At 36.8% G+C, this 13,395-nt stretch overlaps 1 protein-coding gene across 7 annotated transcripts in view; it reads left to right on the top strand.

The window, feature by feature from the left end:
- LOC306990083 (cadherin-18) overlaps positions 1–13,395 on the top strand; it is a 267,205-nt gene that overhangs the window by 128,785 nt on the left and 125,025 nt on the right. Inside the window, exon 1 of one of the 7 annotated variants that reach the window (XM_079596383.1) lies at positions 4,239–4,485. The exons of 2 other annotated variants lie outside the window; for them this stretch is intronic. The gene's annotated coding sequence lies outside the window, so the exon portion shown is untranslated. Of the gene's footprint in view, positions 1–4,238; positions 4,486–6,858; positions 6,986–13,395 lie in introns of those variants that run through there. 4 more of the 7 variants (XM_079596381.1, XM_079596380.1, XM_079596384.1 and 1 more) reach the window with 4 other exon arrangements.

Below are 13,395 nucleotides of genomic sequence, written 5' to 3'. Positions count from 1 at the left end.
GAGTTGGCACCAGCGCCAGAAGGAAGTAAGCCTGACTCATTTACTCACCTGCGATACCCACCTGTTCAGTACCTGCCACTGCGAGTTGGCACCAGCGCCAGAAGGAAGTGAGCCTGACCCCCCACTTGCCTTGGATTCCTGGGAAGAGGAAGGAAGAGGAATTTTAGATTAGGATTTTCAAATTGTTTTTATATTTAATAAAGCCTGTCATTCTTTTTATTCCTGTCTCCTGCCTCCTCCTTTGACACGCTCCTCAGGGTGATCCTGGTCTAGGGGTGGGTGCAGTCTGGCTTGGCCCACCTCGACCTGTGACATTTGCCAGTTTGCTTGCAGACGCACACATACAGAGCCGTGACTGTGTTTAGACCTAATGGTGGAGCAGCTCCAGGAATGAAGCGGTGCCCACGCTTGTCTGCTTCAAGGGCAGTTAAGAGCCAGTCGAACCCCCAGGAGGGATCACTCGGCCCGGGGACGATGGTTTGCGGCCTTCCCCTGGAAGCACACGAGCTGGAAAACCTGGGGAAGGATCCGGCAGGCTCACCGCAGAGGTGGAGATAAGAAGCAATGGGACAGTAAAAACGGATTAATGGATTTATGTGGGATGGGCAAAGAATTAATAAGACTGAAGTATCCTATAGCTATAGCAACTTATTGAAATAGAAAGTTAAAGTTTACGACACATCTGTGGGCTTGCTAGTCAGAGGGGGAGGGATATTATTATTCTAGATTAATTGGAAAAAATATATACAAGTTGAGTTTTCAGTATTGGTGCAGAATAAACACTTTTAGAGTTTAATTGTGGATTTCTGCAGTAATATTTTTGATGGCCTATTATATTGCCTTGTAGTATGAGGTCATCCATTTTCTAAAAAGACCTCACCATTAACAGACAGTATTTTTTATTTTTTATTATTTTACTGTATTTGATAATTTTTTGTCATATAAATAGATGGCCTCATTGGAAATAGACAACAACATTTTATTATTATTATTCCCCTTAATACTAATAGACAAACAATGTTTTTAGCATTGAGGTTATGTGTAAATATGTGACCTTAATGCTATTTATTTTATTTTATTCATTTTTATTTATTAAATGTTTGTGCATTTATGACCGAATCAAACCAACTGGTAGTTATATTACACTAACTGAAGTCATTTGTAAGCATTAGATAACGTAAAAATATCTTATGGTAACAATACATTATTATACATATTCAGTATTTTTTTGTTTGTTTGTTTGTTTGTTTGTTTGTTATTGCACATTTTTACATTTTAAACTACTGTAGGCCAGAGAAAATTAGCAAATGTATGCATTATTGTAAACATGCTTTGCTGCTGTTTTTGGACATGTTTGTTCATTGTTTGTTTTGCCATTCTCTCTCTCTCTCTCTCTCTCTCTCTCTCTCTCTCTCTCTCTCTCTCTCTCTCTCTCTCTCTCTCTTTTTTTTTTTCTTTTTTTCCTCTTGTTTTAACCCTGCTAACCTCATCAAGCCAGTCTGACACAAACATCGATCCCAAATCCTATTAGAAGCACTTCCTCTGCTCTCCAAAACCCCTGAACAAGTATGAGTGTGTCTGCGCAGCTTTTCACAAAGAAAACTGACAACCCCCCCAAGTTCATAATTAAGTGCTCATATAAGCGCGGTTACATTAGATGCCGTGCCATAAGTGTGATTTTTACACAATGCTGGCATGCGTGAAAGAAAACTCAATAGATGCTTTGAGAACTGGGAAGATAAAGTGCAAGTCTTTTAAAGAATTGCAAATGTAAAATGAGGGGATACACAACCACAAGGCCAGGTTGTCAATCTGTTTACAATTACTAAAAACTTGGTAAAATATAATGTGTTAAGTTTCAGCATGTGTTAAGTTGACAATTTCAGCTACAGTTTTATCTTGTACCAAAATGTTTTTGTTAAACTAACATGAAACCTGAAAGAGGAGTTGCATAAGATTTTTTTTTTTCTTTGCTCCCATCATCCCAGTATAAGAGTCCTGGGTGTCGTATTTACCCTGCAGGCAGTATAATAGAAAATGACACGGCTCAGACACCTTTGTCGAGCAGACGTGCTGGAAATCTTGTATAAGTGACGCAATCCCTTTAATGTGATTTCTTCTCCTTAAGATGATAAAGAGGGATTACTTCAAGAATTAGCAGCGAGTTTTTACCTGCAACATGTCACTTCCCAGAATGCACGTCTGCTTGCCTCTCCAGAATGAGAACGCTGACTAGCCCACGATTTATCAGCCGTACTAAAGCCGCTGTGTTACAGTGGTGACAAAGGAAGCCTCATTTGACTAGTTTGCCCTGTATTATCCCGTTACACAGGCTAATGAGTAAGTGATTAGCATGTCAGCCTTCCTCCATTAGCATGCGCTGGGATTCAGGATGATTTGTTTCGTCAAGTCATCGTTGTCTGTGCCTGCAATTCATTTGAGGCGGACAGCAGCGAGGGGCGAAGGGTATAGATAATGCAAATTTACTGTTGTTGACTCTATTCAAGCTCGGATCACAAAATAGAAGAAAACAAAACTGAAGCTTTATAGTGTATAGTTTGTCTCTAATTATTGCACAAAATATTATATTATATTAATTATATTATATTAATTTTTATGAATTCTATTCTTAATTTTGTTTCGGTTTTGCAGTTTGGGTTAAATTTAGTTTTAGAGAGAATTTTATTTTTGTGTGGAAATACTCATATGACAATTCCTTAATTCTTTAAATGTTTTATAATTTATTCATTTTTCCCCAATGGAATTGTTTGTAGCTCATCTAGTCGAGCATGGCACACAGACACTGTAGTGACCTGTACATCAAGTCAACGTTTTCTTTTTAGTTTTTCAGCCGTTTTTGAGTAACTTACATGTTTTCATTTAAGCTTTAGTAGTTTTGTATGTGCTTTGGTCATTTGTGTCATTAACTTTATTGCTCACCAGCCACAGTGTTGTTTTCCAAAGTTACTAGCCGCTCAGCATTTTCACTGGCCACAATTTTGACATCGGTACCATGCGGGAAATACTGTCATATAGATATTTGTAATACTATCTCATAATTTGGCAGCAGGTTTATTCGGATCGATACTGTTACACACGCGTTTTCTTTCTCAACTCTTGAACGTTCACTTAAAACCTGACTGTGTACGTGAATTCTCATTTTGACATTATTGTGTGTGTATTTAAAGGGCACCTATTATGGAATTTAGAAATTTACCTTTCATGTAGTGTGTAACATAGATCTAAGTGAACAAAAACATCCTGCAAAGTTTGAAATATGAAAGTGCACCGTATATAAAGTTATTGTCTTTCAAAAGTAAGAGTCGACTCTGAGTCATTTTTATGAATCGTTAGAAGACCGAAGCTTTTTCTCTGACTAGATGACGTCAACTTGTCAAGTTATTTGAATACGATACGCCCACTTATTGCACTCCAAGCCCAGGGAAAATATCATGGCGACGAGACGCTGTGTTCTGAAGTGCGACTCAAAAGCCGACTTTTTCCATCTGCCCAAGGAGGAGCATTTGAAGACTAAGTGGCTACAATTCATACAACTATACCACAGAAGTATAGTCCGAGCCTTGTGCTTTGTTCGCGCCATTTTGAAGACGATTGCTTTTTAAATGCAATCAAACTTGGATTCGCGAGCCGTGTGATATTGAAGGAAGGTTCAGTTCCAAGTGTATTTGCATCAGCTTCCTCCTCCGTATCACAACCTGTAAGTGTTATTAATAATTGTTGCTTTTATATTTTATGTAGCATGCTTAATTATTATTTTGTTTGTTGTGTAAGCACCGTTTAGCTTCTAGGTCTTCAATGACAATTGTATTGAGATATGTGAAGTGTTTGTCGTTGTTTTCGGAGTTGTCTAAAGAATAGAGTAATACCTCGTAGTAACGTAACTACATTTTTTTTTTTTTTTGTAAAAACGTTATGTTTATGCATCGGGCTAATGCAAACAAAGACTGATTGTGCTTTTACAATATGAACTCTGGGCTATGCTCGCTAACATAACATTAAATTATTTATCTTATTTTTAGTTTTTTTACTACAAACTACAAAGCAGTGGACTATAATCATTATTATAACACGATTTAATTGATAAAAGCATCATTGTACTCCGTGTTAAACAATAAGTATTATCTCTGTAAACACTGCTGGGTCATCTGACCAATCAACGCAGATTAGCAGATTAAAGAACTCAATTTAGTACTGAGAGGCGGCTTTACAAAATCTGTGGGAATGAGTAAAATTATGCACAATCCCACGTTGAAATTCAAGCCCTGAAACATCAAGAATATTCATCCAGAGCAAATTAAATAAGTGAGTGAGTAAGTGAGTGAGTGAGTGAGTGAGTGTGCAACTCACTGTCAGAGAGATGAGAGAGAGAGAAAGCTCAGCTATTATCATGTATCCATTCTACGGAAAATCGGGCTGAACAAATCGCAATATCTTCTTTTGGAAGATATTTGGAACAGCACGAGGGTGAGTCAACTTTTACCTTAAAACTGAGTGTTTGTCCGAATGCATGATGTCACTAATTGTGGGTGATGCGCTGTTGCAAAATGCCAAACTAATTTAATATTATGTAAATGACCTTCAAATGCGTCTTGGATGTGTAGAATCCGTGGATCTGTTAGGCGCAGACTACAAAGCTGTTCTAGTTTAGCTTCTTTCAAACAATCCTGTCTCAGCAGATCAAAGTGTTTTCAGCATCTAGTTGCTTTGAAAAACAACCCCCTGCTGTCTCACGAGTTATGGCAATACTAAAGATTTATTAAATATTTCATATTCCTTTAAGAGTGAACAGGTAAGACTGTCAATGAAAAACCCTGGAGCTCACAGACTCGCGCTATCGCAAGGACATACTTAAATAATGAAGTTTTATGATGTGTGAAATAAGACTGTGCTCTGATACGGCAGGGATCATCTCACAATTGTGTCCTTTTGGTCTAGATATGGTATAAAATATTGTGTATCTGAAAACTAACGACGTTAATGACACATTAGCTAGGCCTACTATAGTCTGTGACTATTCGTGCGCGCGCACACACGCACATTGTTTGAGATTAACAACACATTTACATGGACTCATAAATTTTAATATTTAATTTTAAGTACATTTTTGTTAGTATTGTTTTGGGTAGTTAGGCTGATGTGCAGTGCAAAATAAACGAATAAATTGCATGTCACATAGGCTAATTAATTCATGCTACGCACATTCATATTTAACATATTTTTAGTCGCAAATTAAGTTTCAAACCAAATATGCATACAGTATGGGATTTTATTATGCAGCAACTATAGCATATCGCATAAACAGATTCATATTTAGCAGTCCAAATCATGCGTGAGCATCCTCATGATGTGTACTGACCCTTCACGCTGTATTATGTTGCTCTTGGCCTCTCTCCACTTGACCTGGCTATGTCATTCAACCTGAAAGAAGATTATCTGTGTCTACAACTGGCGCCCACACACTCAACATGGCCATGCGCTGTTGTAAGCCAGCCGTATTTAGAGCACATTCACATTTACCTACTTCCATGTTTGACCTGTGGATTACAGAAGCGTTTCTCTAGCTCTTTGTGAATCCCTCATGCAGAAATCACACACACCTACACTCAGAAAACCCAGGGATACTGTACACCAGTGAACGCCAAATATAACAGGCTTACATAGGGGAAGAGGATTTACTAAGGTATGGTAGATTAGAGCAGAGTCCCTCGCTGGACGTGTTTATTTTAAGGAATGTAATGCCAGAACATTGTCTAACATGAGGAAATCATTCTGGAGCACTTGAAGTGTATGAATGATTCTTATAATAAATGTAGGCCTACACAACAATTTACAATGAGGTTCAATTTGACATTAGCATTTGGTAGTCTAGGTTCATATTAAATTCTGCTTATAGTAATATATTCTTATATTTTTTATCACATTATTTGTGTTTTAATCAATCAATTAATCGTTTACATTAATAATTTGATGTTAATGCATATAAAAATGTGTGTGTGTTGTGTATAGCCTCACACACACACACACACACACACACACACACACACACACACACACACACAGGCTATATAAGTAAGCAATAAGGTACGAGAGGCCTTTCTGTATCGGCTAAAGTGCGTTGTGGCGCAGCCGTGACTTAATTCACGATAGGCTACAGCTATAGCCTCGAGTAGCCTACCTTATTGCTTTTATAAAACGGTCACCACACAATACAAATATTAAAGCCAAAAAATATGTAGGCCTATCAGTGCAATTTGAATGAAGTATAAAATCACTAAAAGCCTTCCTTCCGCTGGAAGAAATAGTCCCTGACCGTGAACAGCAACAGAAGTTACATTATTTCGCCTTTAGATGGCGCCAAAGACTTTGAGTGAGTGAGTCCGTAGATAAGACTTTTATATTGAAAGTAGCTAGTTGTGTTTTGAACACGGAAAAGCAAACCATAAACAAATAACGCGTGTCAGGTCCTTATAGCGATACTGTCTATGGTCAAGGCGGCACGGAAAACCCTAACTGTTGGACAAAATATAGTAGCCTATAGAGTGGACATTCAAACTGATTTTTTTATTATGAATGTAGGACTGATCTGAAGGAAAATGTTATATCTACTGTAAATGCAGGTAGCCTACGCTCACTCGATCGATAAGCTAGAACATAATTATGTTTGCGTTGCTATGGTTGCTGGGGTGTTGTGTAGTGATACATAGAACCTTTGGGTGAAGCGGTCATATGTTTTATCGTAACGGAATTATACGAATTTTTTTTTAGCAGTGGCGAAAGTGATGTATTGTAACTGTAATTCTCACCCCTGTCACATGGTGGCGAGTGCGCTCTTGCTGACTATCAAGTTAATGAAAAACGAATGGCTTTTTCTGGGTTTCATTGTTTACAAGCTGCCTGTCTGTCATTGACGTCTTTCTGCAGTTAAAACGCTGATTGAGCGGGTAAAGACATGATTCGGATTTCGGTAAGTTAGAACTGCAAATATCAACATGTTTTTTTTTATGTTCATTCGTGTTTATTTCGTTCTGTATACATTAGTAAAGTCGAGGAGGGAATTTTTCCCATTCACTCGCGCTTCACTTGAACTCACAGTGATCTCTCGCGCCACATGAAAGAGCGCCAAAACTGAATTTATTGTTTGAATTTTGTGATAAATTAGAATTTGAAAATATTCCTACACAATACCTACATTTAACAACTAGCCTTAACTTATCAATAATAGCCTAAGCAGTGAGGACTTGAGGTAAAAGTCATAGTAATATCCTTACAATTATGCAGGTGCGTAATTTGTGGGGGGGGTTGGGGGGGAGATAACCCCCCAATATTTAAATCTATGCATTACAACCCCCCCAATATTTATACCATGATCACATGAAAACCCCCCCAATGTTCAAACCAAATCTACGCCCTTGCAATTATGCATGAAAACGAAGTAGGCTATTAAGGCATAGCAAATCCAATACAATGAATATGCACTATATTTACAGGCTTCAAATTATTGCCAAATCTTTAAACATTTTGTGAATGATAATGCAATAAAGTATGTTAAAATACAGAATATTTAGCTAAGTTTTAAGATGCCCAGTGAAGCTGAGCTTTTTCAGACCGCACAGGTTTTAGCATTTAAATTACTTGGAGCAGTTTCTGCATATTGGGATTTGAAGTATTTTAACATAAAACGAAATGGCACATTTTACATTCAAGAATAATAGCAGGATCTGAAAACACATTATGAATTGGGTCACGGCACAGATTCAGTGGTCCAAAATGGAAGGACATTTACTGGCACAATTCCCTTTTGCTCGCACAATACCACAAGAGGGAGGCAGAAAAAAAAAAGATAAATAAAGAAGGAAGAGACAGGGATAAAGAGGTGTGTGTGAGAGAATCGGGCCCACATGCGGATCCACAGGCAGAGAACATTTGTGATCCGCCTCACTTCACTGTGGGAGAGCGTTTCCTAGCCCTGGATTACCGCAGCACATTGAATAGACCAAAGACACTCTGTGAGAAAGTGTGTGTACATCGGTAGGAGATAAACAGTACTGTGGAACGCTTATTTTCTCTGCATCAGTAGAAAATCCGGATCCTTTGCTCTTCCAGTAGAAAAGTGCACGCTGGTTGCAAACCTGTTTATTTCTGGGACTGAAGTCAAGACTAATTAGACTTGCATTGTAAACATTGCATTGTCTGCCCCCGCATGCGAGTGCAGCGTATAGACACGGTGACCCCATATTGTTCATTTTTCTCATTACAAAGGACAGTTTGCATCTATGAGGCTTGTGTAGAAAGCTGTCAATTAAGGTTCGAAAAGGGGGGTTTCACAGAGATGTCGATTTCTTAGTGTGTGAAGAACATTTTAATAATCAAAAAAACAATTTCACTATAAAGAACCTGCAGTGGTAAGGTTTTATGGATGTAAAAGTTTCTTCATGGAACCATACATTTCTATAAAGAACCTTTATTTTTTAGAGTGGCATGTGCTACAGCAATCATTGCTGACTATTTCGAATAGGGAATTATTTCCTTAAAGGGGTGGTAAAATGCTATTTTCACAAGATGTAAAATAAATATCTGATGACCCCAGAGTGTGTGTGTGTGAAGTTTGAGCACAAAATACCCCACAGATATTTTTATATATCATGTTAAAGTTTTAATTTTTTGAGGGTTTGCAAAAATGCACCGTTTTGTGCCTGGCCCTTTAAATGCAAATGAGCTGCTGCAGAGGGCGGGGTTTCAAGAGCTTGTGTGTGTTAGCAGCTGCGATTACCTCAGGCAGACACACTAAAATGACAGAAACTGTTCTGCCTTTAATGTTAAAACGGAGTCAGACAAAGATGGAGAGACTCAAGAAGAAGTGACAACATGTAGAATGCAACAGAACGTCTCTGAATGGTTAGTTGATGAATTTATGTTGCTGATGTGGAGTTAACTATCTTCAATTAGCATATTCTGTCATGGTAATCTATAAATCGCTCGTGAATCCATTTTCCATGTTTTTGTCTTATCCTTAATCACTACGGTACATCTATAACAAGTGTTTATATTTGGACTAATTTAGACTGGTATTTATAAATAAGAAATATATATATTTAAATAACAATCTTACTGGCACCAAATTTATGAACGGTAGTGCACATATAAACTATAACTAGATTAGCAAGTAGTTGTCAAACACTAAAAAGCAGCGTTTGCTAAATATAATGATAGAGGAAAGAAGCACCATTTGATGTTATTTCACTTCTGTAAATATTAATGTTAAACATTTTTTATAAAATAGGATTTTGTAGTGTTTTAACTTTACAAGTAGTTAATGCATTAAAACAAATAAAATGAGTCTGATAATTTGTGCTTTTATTTTTTTACGTTAATATGGATTTTTATGGTGAAACATTTTATCTTAAGAAACCTTTCAGATTTTCCATTTATTAGATATATTGGAATTGGTTGTATTAGCCTGATATTTCCTGGTATTGATTAGAAAAGAAAGTACTTCAAGTGGCTTTGGCTAGAACGTTCTTTCTTAATGAAATCTTTAGTTTTTTTCCCAAAGAGAAGTTTACCCGATGTCCTTGAATTAATATAAAGTGGTAGATTGAGTGAACCAGTTTAATCTTGTAGTTGCGTAAAATCAAAAATGCTTTGCAGCTAGTTAGCATGTGACTTGATGTTTTTGTAACATAGCCTACTATACAGTTTTACAGTGACACAGTAACTTTCTCTGTCAGAAATATCCAAGGGACAACAAACAAACAAACTAACAAACAAACAAACAACAACAACAAAACGGCTAATTAATCTCACTGTTTATTTTATTTAGAAAAAAATGCAGTTAGGTAAGAAATATTGCAGCCTGTAAATTGACAGATGTGTCAAAGAGTTAATTTTGGACCCTGTCTGTAACCTATGACCAGGAGTATGAAAAACATATAATCATATCACCATAGATAGCAACAGGAATAACTCCACATTCAGCCGACTTCATCCATTCTTGTCGGTGCTCTGAGTGATGGTGTGCAGAGAAAGATAGTCAAGGTTGTCTGTGAGAGTGTGCAAACAGAAGGAAACGTGACAGGCTGGCTCATTTTCAAGCAGCAAGGTTGGTTAAGATTATAAGATGTACTACTGACTAACCGAGCAATCGCTCGCTGTCATCCACTGACAGCCTTGTTAAATGACAAAAGCTTAATTTACTTGTCAAAAATGATAGAAACGGCAATTCTCTCCCTCTCTTCAGGATTCCTCTTTTCTCTGAATAGTAACATTAGTGCAGAAATGTTCAGTCTTCTGCTGTCAAATGATTACTGACTGATATGACAGATGAGTCGATCTGCCTTGAAAAACGAGGTCAGGACACCTTCAGTGAGTTTTCTTCAGCTTGTGTAAACATTTGATATATTCTTATGGACCACGTGTTCTGACATGTTAGTTTATTTCATAATAAGATTAAGAACTTAATATTTTAACTTACAGATTTTTTTTGTCTGTGTTTTCTGCAGAAAATGTGGTAAGTGTTTGCTTTGAAACTGTCTTGCATGATAGTATGTCGTATCGAATCGTAAGGATTTAGCAATTTCAGTTCCATTACCGACCGACCGACGTCTGTATGTTTCCGTGGGGTATTAAAAAGCATTAAAAGTCATTAAATGGATTTTGTGAAAATTAAGGCCTTAAATGGCATTAAAAAGCATTAAATTAGAATCCTCCAGGCATTAAAAATGTAGATATAGTTTTGAAGTAAATTTAATATTATCAATTTATTTGAATATGGCCTTCATAATTAATCATTTTTATTTGCTGCCACGAAATATGTTACGTTAGTGTGATAAACGCAGAACCGGTTTGGTAATTGCTAATGTGGTTAGTCATGGTGGGTCATGTATGGCATTAAAAAGCATTACATTTAATTTGAGGATACCTGCAGAAACCCTGATTCTGTACAGTATTTATGTATGTCTGTCTGTAGTGTATGTTTGTCTGTTGTCAAATTTTGAGATCATTTCAGGTTTCAGCAGAACATAGGCCTATTTATTTTAGTATTTTAAATATTTAATATAGGCTAATATATTTTTAATTGAATTTAGCCAAATATGTTGTGTTTGCTTTTTAATGATTTTTACAGATTATTTTAGAGATAATAACTCTAATCAATGTCATAGCAATTAAAATTAAACTATAAATAACATTTATATTATAAGCACAAATGTAGTAACAACCTTTTCGTAGTTTTATCCATTTATCTATAAATCAAGTCAATAAAACAATTGACTAAAATCTAAATATATAAAATGTAATATAAATATAATTACATATATACTATACATGTATATTTGCTATAATGTATATAATTTAGTAACCGCTCCAACATAACTAACCGCTCATAAAGTCATTTGTTCAGGAATCGGGCTACATTGGTCGCGCTGTTTTTAATTCACTGAAAAATGATCATAATCATATTTAAGAGTGAGAATAGACCTATTTATTCTCTTTTAGAGTATGATAGGTTTTGCACTAGAGATTCATTGTTTTGGAAAATTGGTTCATGGTTCCCATCATTATTTTTTAGTTGCAGCCATGGCGTAGTTTCCATGCCGTTCTGGGTGGTTGCTAGGGTGTTGCTAAGTAGTTTGAAGCGTGTTCTGCATGGTTGATCATAGATATGGCTCAGATCCATCTTTCAATGTTCTGTAAGTCTGTGTTTTTTACCAACAGGATTAAGTATGTTCTCTTAGAAAAAGTAATTTAGTACTCTCAGTCTCTTCTCAAGCCATGTCATTTGAGGTATCATTTATTAGAACGATAATACCATATACCGTAGATAGGACCTATACAAGATTGCATGTGATGTGTGGGTGCTCGTGTAAATCTCCCTAACAGCTCGACAGCTCTTCTGAGCGTGTATGTGCGTGTTTGCGTCCAGTCTTCACTCACTGACTGTGACTGTGAATCTAGTCCTCTGAGACGTCGCTGTCTGCACCTCTACAGACACTTCATGTCACAGCAAGGGGGTCGCGTCAGCTGGCATTAGCTCCGCTGTCGCTGTGAAGATGCCAAGAGCACGCAGGTGTATCTGGAGGTGACTCGCTTCCCACAGACGTCACCTGATACACTAAAACAGCAGGGGCAGTGGAGGCTGATGGATTAAAGCAGTGTGAGGTCATGTGAGATCAAGACACGTTTTGTCTCAATTTCAGATCCTATCACAGCCGTCTCTGAATCACTCCGTATCCAAATATTCCCAAAGAGGATAACTTCTGTCAGTGCATGCTATTCTAAACCCCAGCAGATATTATATCCCCGAACTTCGGGTCACCAGATATCCTATAGCGTCTCTAGGATTCTCAACTTGCTTAACCAGTAGGCTTCCCTTTCTTCAGGAATACTGTGATTATCAGAATTGCATGCTGGTGAAGAACATGGATAAGCACCAAACTAGTATAATAAATCATCTTGGACCGGCAAGTTCATGCTGAACTAGACATTTTAGCAGGGATCATGCTTTAGTATCTCTCAATTGCTGGATCTTTTAACAGATTAACATCTTGTTTAGGTAGATGGCAATCTTTCAATCTATCTTTCTAGCTAACAAAAATAAAAAATGACGATTTCTTTTTTTTTCTTTTTCTTTTACCGAAACACAAAAGTTTTCATTTGGCTGAAAACCAAAAACCTAAATAAAGTTTCAGTGTTTTAAATTTATGTAATATGGAAATTGAAGTCTTTATGCTGTTCAGGGTGGCGTGTTCTTAAGTCATAATTAAACCAGTCAAAGTAAAATTGTTCGTCTCTCGAAATTTCAGCTGAACAAATTGCAACTGTAGCATGATGTTTTTGCTGCTAACATGTTTACCTGTTGTAGCTCATTTGCATTGTGTGCACAAGATAGATAGTGAGATATTAATTTAACATCAGTTTCAAATGTTTTTATTGCATCACCATTTAGTGTTAGTGGTATTAAATATTTAAAAGATACTCAAAAGTTCTGTTAGATCAATCCAGTCTAAAAAAAAATGGTGGTTGGTCATTTTAAAAGATACTGCTCAGTGATAATGATAATTTTAAACACACGTAAGACAATTTAACTGTAGTAATTTAAAGAGGACCTATTATGCTGCTTTACATATTTAACTTTCTTTAGTTGAGCATTAAAAAAGGTCTGCAAATTAGCAAATCACAAAGTCACTCTAAAAGGATTGGAATTATTCTCTATATAAACGTGTCACTGTTTCTGAACTCACTGAAACGCCTCCATCGTAGTCTTGAGTTTTCTTCCGGAACTTGTCACAATATCCTTCATTTAAATAATTCCCGCCCAAGCCACACGCAAAATAAAAAGTGGCTCGAAGCAGATGACCAATCACAACGCACTGGCTC

This window comes from Phoxinus phoxinus (genome assembly GCF_949152265.1).
Source record: "Phoxinus phoxinus genome assembly, chromosome: 21".
Classification (NCBI taxonomy): domain Eukaryota; kingdom Metazoa; phylum Chordata; class Actinopteri; order Cypriniformes; family Leuciscidae; genus Phoxinus; species Phoxinus phoxinus.
This window is presented reverse-complemented; position numbering and strand designations above follow the sequence as displayed.